This window comes from Pelodiscus sinensis, chromosome 3, assembly GCF_049634645.1.
Source record: "Pelodiscus sinensis isolate JC-2024 chromosome 3, ASM4963464v1, whole genome shotgun sequence".
NCBI classification, from domain to species: Eukaryota; Metazoa; Chordata; order Testudines; family Trionychidae; genus Pelodiscus; species Pelodiscus sinensis.
The window spans coordinates 124,853,838-124,867,999 of NC_134713.1; the positions used below are offsets into that span (position 1 = coordinate 124,853,838).

General features: G+C 42.3%; 1 protein-coding gene across 9 annotated transcripts in view; it reads right to left on the reverse strand.

Moving 5' to 3' along the window:
• SIPA1L2 (signal induced proliferation associated 1 like 2) overlaps nt 1–6,669 on the reverse strand; it is a 251,297-nt gene extending 244,628 nt beyond the window's left edge. For 4 of the 9 annotated variants that reach the window (XM_075924753.1, XM_075924747.1, XM_075924746.1 and 1 more), the window contains exon 1: nt 6,451–6,669. The gene's annotated coding sequence lies outside the window, so the exon portion shown is untranslated. The remainder of the gene's footprint in view (nt 1–6,450) is intronic. The other 5 variants (XM_075924750.1, XM_075924748.1, XM_075924749.1 and 2 more) reach the window with 3 other exon arrangements.
• Nucleotides 6,670–14,162: the final 7,493 nt, after the last annotated feature.

The following is a 14,162-nucleotide window of genomic DNA, read 5'->3' on the forward strand; positions in this document are numbered from 1 at the left end:
TAGTCTCAATGTGAAATCCCACACAAATCAGATCCAGCATTAAGGAATTCTAGTAGTGCATCAGAGTTGACCCCCCAAACCAACTACACATCAAATCAAAGCTTGATCCCACAAATAATAAAAGCCTATGAATCCATATATTGAAGGGCTCAAGAATATTTAGTTAGTTTCACAGTGCCCACAGGATCCTCAATAATATTAGTGAAACTAAACAAATGCTTGTTTTGTTTCAGGCATCAGCAACTCTCTGTTCTGCAGCTTGTTCCACGAGGTTTTCTACCAAGTTCTTCTTCTCCCATTTTATAGCCTTTTATACCTATCTCAGAGAGCTAGAAGGGACCTTGAGAGGTCATCGAGTCCAGTCTCTTGCCCTCACGGCAGGACCAAGTACCTTCCCGGACAGATTTGCCCGAAATCCCTAAATGGCCCCCTCAAGGATTGAACTCACAACCCTGGTGTAAAGTAATTGGCCAGTCACATGGGTTTCTCACCATGCGAACACCTTTTATTCTGTCCCCTCGTACCTGTGCCCCAATCCAAGTCTCTTCAGTCCTTGTAATGGGGAATCCACACTTTATGGCCCCCAGACACATCAGTACCGTAATTTACTCCAGGTGGCAGAGTAGGAGGGCTCAGGCCCAACCCCTCTCTGAGCCCGAGCCCAGGGCCTAAGGCAAGGATAGTGTATCCCTGCACAGCGGCTGGAGTAGTAACCCCTAAACCCACCTGCTCTCAGGTTCCATGGCCCCGCTCTGGGCCGCTTTCTACTCTGTCCCCCTGGCATCCTTTGACACCTCCTCCCCCAAGGAGGGTCCCACACTCACTCCTTATCCAATTCCACTGGCCCCCCATCTCCAGCACCAGCTGGATGCTTTTGAATTAACCTGGGGCCCGGCGAGTGACATCACCGGAGGTACCGCCGGGACGTGGACTGATGTCATCCCGCCACGCCTCCAGACATGTGCTCTCTCCCAGCTCAGCTGCGCTGGCAGACGCCAGGAGCACTGCCTCCGGCATGGCCCCAGCACCCTCTCCACCTTTCCCAGGCAGCTTGTCCCAGTTCTCCAGAGTGCAGGGCAGGAGTGTCTCGTCACACCTGGGTTTAGCAGGCCAATGCTCAAACCACTGAGCTATCCATTCCCCCAGATTCTCTGTTGGCTTCTGAATACAGTGTGCTTTGGTTGCTCTTGTTCTGCTGTTGCTAGTTGCTTTTTTCCTATCCTTTTATTCTTTCACTTTTCTCAGAGTTTCTGCTGTGATCCATTCTTTGTGAGGCCTTGTCCTCTCCCAGTGTTTTATCGCAGGTCTCTTTCCAGGCTGTTTTGGTATGTTCCCAAATTTGTTCCACAGTAGCATCTTCTGGGATAAGGTTTGTCAGAATCGTATATCTGTTGAACATCTCCACTTGGAAACAGGCACTTGTTCCAACATGAAAGCATGGAAGAAAAGGCCTCAACACTAGACAGAACTGCCTCAATGATTGGACTGGGCATTAACAAGGGAAAGACCAAGACAATGAGGATCAACGAGTCTAACAACCCCACCATCACAGTGGGAGGGGATGACCTGGAAGATGCGGAGCAGTTCATCTACTTGGGGAGTATTATGGGCAGAGACAGAGGAACAGACAATTATATCAATTCTAGGATAGGGAAAAGCAACAGCTGCATTCAAGATTCTTTGTCCCATCTAGAGTTCACAAATATCTGCGAAAACAAAACTGCAAATCTTCCACACAAATGTGAAGTGTGCACTCTTGTATGGATGCGAGACCTGGCATACTAAAACGTCTTCAAATCACAAGCTATAAGACATTCATAAACAGATGCCTGAGGTACATCCTTCACATCAAATGGCAAGACTTTGTCACAAATGAAGAGCTTTGGAACAGAGCAGGACAAGAACTACTTGACATTAAAATCAAGAGACGAAAGTGAAAATGGCTAGGTCACACTCTCAGAAAACCATTATCCAGCATAGTCCGTCAAGCTCTCACATTGAACCTGCAAGGAATCGCAAAAGGGGGAAACCTCGGACAACGTGGAGAAGATTTACTGAGATTGAAGGACAACAACTAGGGTACTCCTGGAGTCAGCTAGAAGTTTTATCTCAAGACAGAATGAAGTGGAGGAGAGACTTGTAGATGACCTATACCCCACTTGGAGTACAAAGGTTTAAGAAGCAGCAGCAGCAGCAGCAACTGCTCCTAAAAGCTACGAACAGCACCAGTCACTGGAACAGTCTGTTTGCAGATTCAGGAAGACAGATTCAGGAAGACAACACACCATCTTTTCACATGTATTGCAAGTTTGGGAAAATTGGTTGTTTTTTTTTGTTTGTTTTGTTTTTTTTAGAAACTTGATTTTGAAATGGAACCTCTAACTCTGTAGAAAATGATTATTTCACTCACACTAGACTCACTACTTACTTACCATCTTCATATGGACTTTTCTAAATGCTCATGCTATACACCTTGGTAAACAACAATGATCCAAACAGTAAGTTCTGTGTAGATTCCAATATGAATTTTAACACAAAATATCATAGTAACATTAACATGACAATATTTTTGGCATCTACTCAAAAATTAAGTCCCAGTAAATTTAAGTTTCCCATTCTTCTGCACTCATTCAATTGTTCCTAGATGCAGCAGAAAATTTAATAATTGCTGAACAGATAGAGCTGTTGTGACGAGTGGCTAGCATGTTGGACATATGTGGCTATTTGGCCAGTTGAGTGTGGCTACTGCTTCATAACTGATTGCACACCACAGAGATACAGGTACCACAATGGTAAAGTGTCCAGTCTTCAGACATGCGACAAAAGCAAATTGGTGAACTTTAGCATCATTGTAGTATAGCAAATTGAACATTAATAATCTAAAAAAGGGACTCATTTCATTCAGGTTCAAAAGTTTCTTGAGAAGCCAAATTATGTGCCTTACTATAAAAATAGTCAATATGCATCAGGTCTATGTGAATATTTTTGATAGATACATTGAGTTTAACCTTATTAAAGAAAATAGCATTTGTATATTAAAAACAGAAACCATCCTATCCAAGTACTAAATAATTATTGTATTCAGAGGTCTAAACCAAGACTCTATTCTTTCCATTCATCATATAAACAGACTGAGTTGGCACAGAGCCTCGCTCCTGATGTCTTCCACAAACCAAATGAAATAAATGGATTGGAGAAAGAACAAGCATCACTAAACTCAACTGCCCAGCCCACTCAGGTTACAAGCCGACAAGATTCACCTGAAAATAGACCATTCAAAAATGTATTTCACTTTTACTTGTTTTAAGATTGCAAAAATGAACTTGTTTTAAGGTCAGATACAAATTAAACTATGTGACACACTATAAACATAATACTGCAATCTGAACAATAAAATAGCAATATAGCAACCTTTTGACTGATTCACAATCCAATTTGTCCAATCGCCTGTCAAGTCCAGTCATAAAACATAAAACAGTACAGCCTTTTAAACTGCAAATCACACTAAGATAGAGTAGCATTCCTCAAAACAAGGTTTAATTTCAAGCTGGCAATATTGCTACTATTGGGAACTTGAATGACTAATGTGAGAAGCTAGATAAGAAGAAGCCCCACTCTCTTTCCATAGTCACTGTATCTAAAGTATGCATCTTGTATTTTTACACTAATTACATGGCAGTTCTCACTCACTGTTACAACACTCCACTCAACACAATCAAAATTGGAGTATGGGCAAATGAAAATTATGTACTCACTATCTGCAGGTCAAAACGGTAATCTGCACTTAAAAATCTTGAGTGCAGTGACTGACTTGTGTGTGCTTAGAAGGCTGAAAATGAAAACTGGGCTTCCTTCTCAGTTCACTTGTGTGAAACAGAAAAAGGCCTATTATTTTGCCTGTTTCAACCACAGCTTTGCTTAGTTCCTCCTCTTAGTCACACATCTGTCTTATACTGCACAGAGTAATTAATGACTATCCAAAAAGTGAGTGTCATATTTGCATCAATAAACACTGAAAATGAGTTCTTCTTGGACAGAAGCCTTTGAGAATGTCCTTACTTGGGAAGCATGTTAATGATGTTAATGTGGGCTTCGGCTTTTGTTTTAGTTAGATTCTGAATTTCATGTCAACTTTTTTTATTGATAAAAAATGTCACTAGTTTAGTGGTCCTTTACCCCGACACACAGATATTCCTTCATATTACATCTAAGCACTTTATGATCTATCAAATCAACCTACTGGATGTGCAAAAAGACCCAAAACAATGAATTCACAGAAACTCTGTCATCTCACTTTATAAGAACATTACATAAAACATAAATCAACTGTTGTGGAGCCTCAGTAATGTTTAAAATGTCCAAAAATTCATTACAACCCTTAACAATGCAAAATGCAGGACAATGTAGCACTGTAAAGACTAACAAGATGGTTTATTAGATGATGAGCTTTCGTGGGCCAGACCCACTTCCTCAGATCAAATAGTGGAAGAAAGTAGTCACAACCATATATACCAAAGGATACAATTAAAAACATTTTTACATAAACAAAAAACATTTAAGAGGGGCTTTAAAATTCAAATCTTCCAGATTCCTACTAAAATAAGCAAACGTGTTCCAGTGCTGCATTCCACTGAACACTATAGGAGCTCTGTACATATAAATACAAAATTGGGGCCCATGATCATTCCTAAACTCAGGATAAAGTGCATCATAGCACTTTAAAAACATCCATAGGATTTAAGAGAGGTTAGCTGGTTTTCCATCCCCACAAATAAGCACTATTAGTACAACAACATAGTCCTAAAATAAGGAAAAAAAGTCTATCAAGCTATCAGAGGATGTAATAACTTAGATTAGATGCTGGTAAATGAAAAACAACCTGCTTCACTGATAAAATATGAACCTCATCTTTAGATTTATTTGGATGTTTTAAAAATATACCTAAATATTTTAAAAATACCCTAAATATTTTTCTGAACATCTGATTTTGTCTTAGAACCAAAAGATTTACTTTAAATTGGTAATGCTGTGCATGTAAAATGACTTCTGTCAATAGCCAGAGACAACCGAACAAAACAATAAATTGTGTTAAGTAATGAGTAAACTTTAAATTCTGTTTAGGTCTAATCAGTGCATAACTGATTATGAAGGCATCTTATAGTTTGTAGAAAAACAGATACATATAAACTAAACAGAGACAGAAGAGTCAGAAACATTCCGTTTTCTGATATAAGAAAGCCACCTAGTGTTAGCATTTTGAAATGAAAATAGCACACAAAAGACCGAAGAAAAGAATTCACATGATCAATTCTTTTCAACTTTGCAAGAATCTTAAATATCATTAACAAAAATAAAGCTTTAAGAAGAAGAACAGCTGAATCATCACATTTTAAATACCAACGTTTCAAAATTATCCTACAACAAATACTGTATTAATAGTTTACTAGTCCATTTTGTATGTTAACATACACATCTACTCATAGTCAATTTTAGAGCAGTCTTTTGTCAAGACTAGGCTAACGATTAGCCACATACAAATATTGACTAATATCCCCCCAAGCAAAATGCTATATTATCATAAGTTAAGTACAACACAAAAATAAGTAAACAAACACAAAGTAGTTCTCTCCTGTGATTCAGGGAATGCATTAGAGGAATGCTTTAACATAAAAAAGTTTGAAAATGGATCACCATATAATATCGGAGTATTATAGGAACAAACAAACAATGTCTTTGGAAATGAATGGAGTGTCCCATACACAAAAGAAATACATAAAAATCAAATGTTGTGAAATCACTTAAAGAAACTGCTCCCCCCCCCGTTCAATCTGTTAAAGAGCGTGTACCCCTCTGCTAATTCTAAATGAGCACTGCTCTCTTTTCCATGCTCTCCTCCTAAAAATAACCCACAGATGCCTTAACAAAAATACATTGTATCCGGCGACTGTTTAAAAGCCGCAGTTCAAGACCCACACACCTTGACAGACCTGTTTAAAGGAAGGGGGGGGAAAAAGCAGCGAGCCAAGGTGTCCCAGTGCCGCCCTCCAGGCGACCCCCCGCCGAAACGATTTACTCAACAGCTTACAGCTCTTTCTCTCCAGCCTGGTGCAGCAGGAGCAGCGCGCCAGGTGTAGCGCCGGGAAAGGGGTGCGCCGCGGAGGGGAGCAAATGGGACTCTCCCCGCTCCGAGTCTGTCCACGGGACCCCCCCGCGGCAGGGCCCGTCGCCTCCAACTTCTCACGGCTGCTCTGAAGCCCCCCCCCCTTCCAGAACTGGGGAGCCGGCTACAGACCGCCCCCCCCCCCGAGCCTGGGCTCGCGCCCACCCCTCCAAACGTCCCCCCCCCCAAGCCCGGGTGCCCCGTCACTCCGCCCCGCAGAGCGACCCCCCTACACACACTGCACCCTCCCGACCCCGGACCCCGAGCGGGCAGCCGAGGCGGCTCCGTACCTGCTCCGCGCCGCGGCGGGATCCCCGCCCCCGAGCCGTGTCCCCCGCCCGGTTCCCCGGGACGCTCCGGGCTGGGCAGGGGGGGGGGGGGGCCGGGGCTGCGGAGCGACTCGCTCTCTCGCGCCCGCTGCAGTTGCCGGCGCTGGGTCTCGGGTCTGTCTCTCAGCTGCCGCCGGACGGGCACGGGAGGGGGAGCGAGAGACTCCCTCCCGCCCCTGGCCACGCCTTCCCGTCTTCCCATTGGCTGCACCGCCTCAAGTCCACCCCTCGGAGGAATGTTCACTCTCGATTGGGAGCTCGCCCTGTCACTTAAAGAGCAGCGCCCCGCCCACGGCGTCTGGAGGCCCCACTCGCTTTGGCGTGGTCCGTTGATCGTTTGCTCGCCTGGGCTCCGTGTTCTGGAACGCCCCGGGGGGTGGCAGGGGAGAGTGGAGGGCTCGCGCTTGCCCTGCAAGAGCAGGTGGTGCTGCCGCCGCCTGAGGGACCTGGGGAGGATGCCCGAGGGCCCCGACCGCTGTGCAGTGGGCGCGGGCGGCAAGTCCCGCTCCTAAAGAAAACTTCGAAAAAGCTCTTTATCCTCATCAGACAAGGAGGGATCGGGCCCTTGTCTGGCCCTAACTGAGCTAGCAGCCAGGCTGCGCCCTTTGCAGCAAGGCTACACTACACATCACGTCAGCACTCTGTAATCGTTGTCTTCGCTTTCAAGACCCTGGACAACTCCGCCCAGGCCCAAGCATCTCTGATCTCTTTTCTTGCCGCGATTTGTTCGTTTCACCTCAGTGCCCACTCCATGTACTCCCACTCCTATATCTGTGCCTTAAGCACAGAGCAACCTTCCAGACTCTATGTGCTAAGCCTCGTCCTCCCTCCCGTTCCGATCCTTCCTAAAGTCTCATTTCTTCTTGGAGCTCTGCACGAAGTGAATTAGTAGCCATTTAAAAATATGTAATTATGAATAAACATTCAGATTCTGAATAATGAAATCCTACATGGATAACAAACATGTGAGTAAGAGTAATGCGTTTCTATTCAGCTAGGGTGGTCTAGTACTCAGAGGATCTGTTTTTGCAGTTTCCATCTTGATGTTATTTTTCCATAGTTACTATTATTCTTAGGTATAGTTTAATAGAATTGTTTTGAAATCAATAATGCCAGTCTTTTAGCAGGGGCAGAGAATGTCCTTTTCCTGTGACAGCAGTGAAGACACTGTCTGTACTTAACAAGCCACAACTATTTATCCAAATTTTCCACTAACTTCAGGGTGTTGCAATAAGTGATGCAAACAACATCTGTTTCTGGCTTTGAAAAAGTCATCAGTCTGTCTCCATTTGTATTGGTGCCAGTTTAGGGAGGGGGCTCACCTCATCGAGGCAAGGTGGCAGAACAAATATGTTAATTTTCATGCCATCATACTGGTGTTCAAATGGTGTTTCCTTGCCCATTACTCCCAAGTATGAAGAGGACTGTAAAACACTTTAAAATGAAAGCCTACTCCTGAATAAATTTATAGAAATAAACCCATGGTATTTGCTTTTTTTCCTATTGTTATGTAACTTTCTGTTTGTACCAGTTTGATCAGCTCTTGTGAATAGGCAGCATATTGACATTTACAAGAATTATGATGTCTTGTAAATATCACTTTACTGCCTACTCTTCCTACAGAAACAGAGCAGAAAGGCACAGTGGAGAGGAAATGCCACATAAATGTCCAGGATCCAAAACAAAATGCAGGACTATGTAGCACTTTAAAGACTAACAAGATGGTTTATTAGATGATGAGCTTTCGTGGGCCAGACCCACTTCCTCAGATCAAATAGTGGAAGAAAATAGTCACAACCATATATACCAAAGGATACAATTTAAAAAAATTACTATTCCAGGATCCAAAACAGATTGCTCACTTTCACTGTTCCTTTTATATATACAGTACTTTGAATTGGAAGCATTCTTTGCCCTCTAATTCATAGAATTCGGAGGTGCCATGTTTACATAAAGATGAAACCATTATATATCATGATTTACTCCAACATATCTGTTAGTTAATATTTGGATTAACTTTTAAATGTTACTTAAGTAAAAGACCATAGATGATTTGTGTATTAAGGCAAGAGGACAGCACAGTTTTGGTGCCATGAAACTTAGAAACACAGCGGCTACGTCTACACTGGCCCCTTTTCCGGAAGGGGCATGTAAATTTCACTAGTCGTCGTAGGGAAATCCGCGGGGGATTTAAATATCCCCCGCGGCATTTAAATAAAAATGTCCGCCGCTTTTTTCCGGCTTTTAAAAAAGCCGGAAAAGAGCGTCTAGACTGGCCCCGATCCTCCGGAAAAAGTGCCCTTTTCCGGAGGCTCTTATTCCTACTTTGAAGTAGGAATAAGAGCCTCCGGAAAAGGGCACTTTTTCCGGAGGATCGGGGCCAGTCTAGACGCTCTTTTCCGGCTTTTTTAAAAGCCGGAAAAAAGCGGCGGACATTTTTATTTAAATGCCGCGGGGGATATTTAAATCCCCCGCGGATTTCCCTACGACGACTAGTGAAATTTACATGCCCCTTCCGGAAAAGGGGCCAGTGTAGACGTAGCCAGCTAGTAAAATGAAGTAATTCTCCTGTAGAAGCTTTTGATGAATGTTCTTGTACAAAGTTAATTCCTCTAAAACCCAGGCTGTCGCTCTACATTTGAGATCTCTCATCAAAAGGGTTGCTCCTCAGACCCCCACTCCTCAGTCCTTCACAGACTCCTTCCACAAGGAGATCCTCACCTCCCCTGTTAATTGTTCTGCCCCCAACTCCACCAAGCCCAAGTTATGCCTGTTGGTACTGCTGGCTGGGGGTTGAAAGCTTCTCTTCATTTTGTCATGAATTGAAAAGTGTGCAGAAAAACAAGTGATATACAAAACTCTTGTATTCTCTGTTACATCCATATAACCCCAATTATTTGACCAATAAATTACCAATCTGAGAACAAGAAAGTAGATGTCTCCTATTTGAGTTCTGTATATTACTTGTACAGCCACATCTTACAGATTGTCAAAGTCCCCTGCTCCACAGTACAGTTACTAGAAGCTTTTATTGTGTTTCTTTAACAATTACAGGTCTTATTCAGGAATGTGCTTTTACAGCTAACCACCGGTAGGTGTCCTCTATCATTTATGCAGTTGTGGCCTTGAAAGACACAATACTAACTTTAAGCAAGCTCTCTATACGCCCTGCTCTACACTAGGGAGTTATTTCAAAATAAGCCCTCTTATTTCAAAATAATAAGCGGCGCGTCCACACTACCAAGTCCATTATTTTGAAACAACAGGCTGGTTATTTCGAAATCTGTACTCCTGTTTTCCTCGGAGAATAATGCTTATTTCAAAATTGTTATTTTGAAATAGCGGTAGTGGGTACACACCACTGCTGCTATTTCGAAATAACTACTCCCCAGAGTAATTTAAAGTAATTACTCCCCAGTGCTTCCTAGGGCGCTAGGTCGAGGTAGCACGTCCACGATAACAGAACCTGTCTCGGACTAATGTTGAGGCTCCCCCATAATGGGGATACACTATTTCAATTTTGTTATTTTGGGAGTTATTATTTCAAATTTAGTTATTTCAAAATAATTTCCTGGTGTAAACATGCCCTGTAGGTCTAACATATCTTTAATTCTGTCTTGCTTGCATTCAGCCAAATTACTACTTTTTATTGTGGCTTTTCTGCTGCCTACCACATGTCAAAATGTTCTTTTACATGTGAAATATTTGGGACCTGATATATTGATACACTAACATAGCATAATACACAACACTATTGCATTTTTGCATATGAAAAGCAACATTTGGCACTTGCTTGTTGATTGGTTAAGATGTTTACAATAAAATATTTTGGCTCCAGATTGACTTTTTTCATCATATGTACTCTTTCACCACCTTGATAAAGGAACAAAATGCAAAGAACCAACTAAAAGAGTTAGATGAACTGTATGTTTCAGAGCACCTTTGTATCATCCACCGACATGATAGCAAATCCCCATAAGGATATTACAAACTTGGCTTTACATGTGAAATAATTGGGATCTGATATATAGATACACTAACATAGCATAACAAACAACATAACCACGTATATCGTTAATTCCATCCTACATTTAGAGTGAAATTTGACCCTCTGCAGAGGGGCATTGCAAGGCCAATACACCACTCAAAACTTAAATTGTACCAATGAGGTACATAGACTTGGTGTTGGTGCACTTAGGTGAATTGCACCTTTAAAGAACAGCCCTAATAAAGCAGCATATGTGATTAAAAAGGTATTTGCCACCTAAGTTAATGAAGTGAGTGTGTGGCTTTAGCAAGTGTGAGGGATTGCATACAATCGACTAAATGTGTTTAGACTGAATTCCTAAAATTATATACTACCCATAACTTGACAAGATGCAATAAGCTGCTGTGGTCATGCGGGCATGTGTGATGCCCAAACACTCTGCAGTCATGATGCCATGATCATTATTTATTTTATTTAATTAATTTATTTAGGAAGTGTATTTCTCTTCCAATGTCATCCCATTGGCTTGCAAGGCCATCATATGTGCATTCACAGGGAAACCAAAGGGAAAAAAAGAGACAAAATACAGGTAGTTTCCCCATTAAATAGGGTTGATTCAGGTATCTGGAATGTTGGAAGATGAAGAAGGAGATGAATCTCCTGCCCTAGCAAAACTAAAACAGAAATTGAAAATGTATCAGAGGGGTAGCCGTGTTAGTCTGAATCTGCAAAAGCGACGAGGAGTCCTGTGGCACCTTATAGACTAACTGAAGTGTAGGAGCATAAGCTTTCGTGGGCAAAGACCCACTTCGTCAGATGCATGACTATAATGTGGATGTAAATTGAAAATGTAACTGAAAAGGGATAGAAAAATGGAAGCTGTATTTCCTTTGACATTCTAATACATCCAGATTGTATCAGTTTTGCTAGAATTTTCTGGAGGATTGCACACATTCTACTATAGATCTGAGATTTAAAAGCTACAACAAATCACCTCTCTCTCCACCATATCTTTTCTCCATTTTTTATTTATTTCAAATAATCTGCAAGGCTGTTTACTTACCCACTCACATTTGAAGTAGGGGTTCTGAAACTGCTAACACATGGGTGGCTGTTCAAAAATCTCATACAAGTTGGTCGTTTGCCTTGGCTTAAAGACTCGGTAAATTGATTTCTCAGTTCATGTAGTCAGAAGTAGTTCTGCTGGTATGCCAGGGAGAAGCGGGAATGGCTGGAGGCTGTGAAATGAGGCATATTTGGTTGACACATGGGTGTGTGACCAGGCCAAATGAAGAAAGGATTTGTTTGTTTCCTTGATCCTGGGCTCCTCCCTAGAATCCAGGTGAAGCAGGGGTGAGCAAATAAGTACTAGCCACAAGATCATATACAGTAGTTATACACAGCAGTCATATCATTTACAAATATTTTCTCTGATATTGTTCAGTAGTTTTTTAAATATTCCCCAAGGATGAAATTCACATAGGTGAGAGGTCTGCCACAAGGCCCTCAGCACAAGCTAGGCCCTTCACAGATTGTATAGGGGAAAACTGTGAGCAGAGTGGGTATGCAGAATGGCTTCCACACCTCTTTTGCATTGGGGGGCTCACCATAGCATGATGCAAAGGTCAACAGTAGGGTAGATCAGGAAAAGGAGCCACAGAACCCATCATTATAGAACCAGAGATCCTAACACCCCACAGAAGTGGCATGGACAGTTTGCATCTACTACTCCAGCTCTTAAGAGAGGTAACTATAGGTTGTGGGGAGAAGGAGCTACAGCCCCTTGTACTTACCCCATGTTGGGACAGAGGGGTAGATTTTTCTCACTCAAATTGCAACAGTTCACCATTATAAAGACCTTTTATTTGAGCCATGTGGGGAAAAACAATTTCCCATAAATCATAAAATATCTCTTTTACACATTGCTAATAAAATACATAAACAACTTACCACAATGCTAATATTACATCCACGTGGCTTTCCTAGACCACAACTTACTAAGTGCAGCAAACTTTGCTCTATATTCCCTGAAACATACTTGGAAAGCCCAGATGTAGGAAAACACTATTAGTTTTCATTAGCAATATCCTTCAAATAAACCTCATATTAACTGAGGGGACATCTCATTTCATCTAGTTTACTTAATGCTGCCTCCCTTTTCTGTGGTTTACCAGCAAGAAACCACTAGAGGGGACATATCCAGATAAGCTTAGGCAACATACAATTATCATCTTTACTCTAACCAGGCTGACATTCTCTGGTTGTTCTGTGAAATGCTGAAAATGAGAGTCACAGCTGTTCCCGCTTCAATTCATGTGAAGGAAAAAGCAATTTTGTTTAATTCCATGCACCAGCCACTAGCTGTGGTGCTTGTGACAAAGTGCCACACAAGAAAAATTGGGTTTCATCACTGAAGAGCATTTCAGACAACACGCTGGACTCACCCCAGTTTATGTTGATCAAAACCAGGGCACCGAGCTCCTGTGATGGAAAGCTTTTCAGGAGAGAGATTATGGAATTGCAAAGCAGGGCCTTTGACTGCCAGCAGAACTTGAAGAATGGGCTGTGATGGCAAGGAAGGGGATATAACTGCATTAACAGGAGTATGCCCTGATTCAGCACTTCTCCACCACAACCTATACCAATAGGTTTCCTATGGGGCTTTTAATAGACAATAACACTATCCTCTCCTGGCATAAGCCACCTGTTCTTGCCAAGATGAATGTCTGAAAGACACGGCTGAGCTAACTATAATGTGGATGTACAGAAGAATTCTCCACATGCTTACTTTGCTGCTAATGTTGTAAACCCATTTTGCATTCACTTTGCGCCAGTGTGGATGACCATGCATGTTGCAGGTCCATGGAGAATCAGCTCCCTCCTCCCCAGTTATTTAAAATTTACACATATTATATGAGATGCCGTTTTTCATGGGACTAGGAATGTAGATGTCCATATCCTGGCCAAATCTGAACACAGGAAAATTATGCTCAACTTGCCCCACATCCTCCATGACATCAATTGGATTCAATATTCTCCTGCCGTGCCTATTGTGATCCATTCCACAGTATTAGTGTGCAACATTGTGGCTGGATTTCAGTAGTTATCGAAATGATACTTCTAATCCCTTACCTGTCTGACAAAGAGAGAGGCTTAAATGATAAGACCAATTATTGGCAGGAGTTCTGCAGGCAGAAACTTGGCTATGGGCAATGGCAGAAATTTCAACTCCAGGATAGAATCATAGCAGTGCAAGCAGAATGCAACACCCTACTCTACTGGGAGACCAGGAGAGAGCTGGGACTGTCCAGAAAATAGATGAGATCAGCCTGAAGAAGATAAAGCCATGGCATCCAGGAGATAAACTAACTCAGCACATCTTCCAGACAACCTATTCTGGCAGGGCCCTTACTGGAATTCCAGCCAGAATACAAAGCTGATTCCAGCCCATTCTCCCCACCTGTCCTGCTAGTATAGTATTCCATGAGGCAGTGGCAGCTCTACTATCCTCTCCCTTCCTTAGGGGGAATTCCTCTTGGGTGCAGCTGAACTCAAGGGTAGTTCAAGTGGCACCCAAATGAATCTATGGAGTTAATCAAGCCCAGTAGTTTTTGAATGATTTGCAACTATAGATTGAAAGATGTTATACAAGAGCCAGGTGTGTAATTAATTCCTTAATTTAATT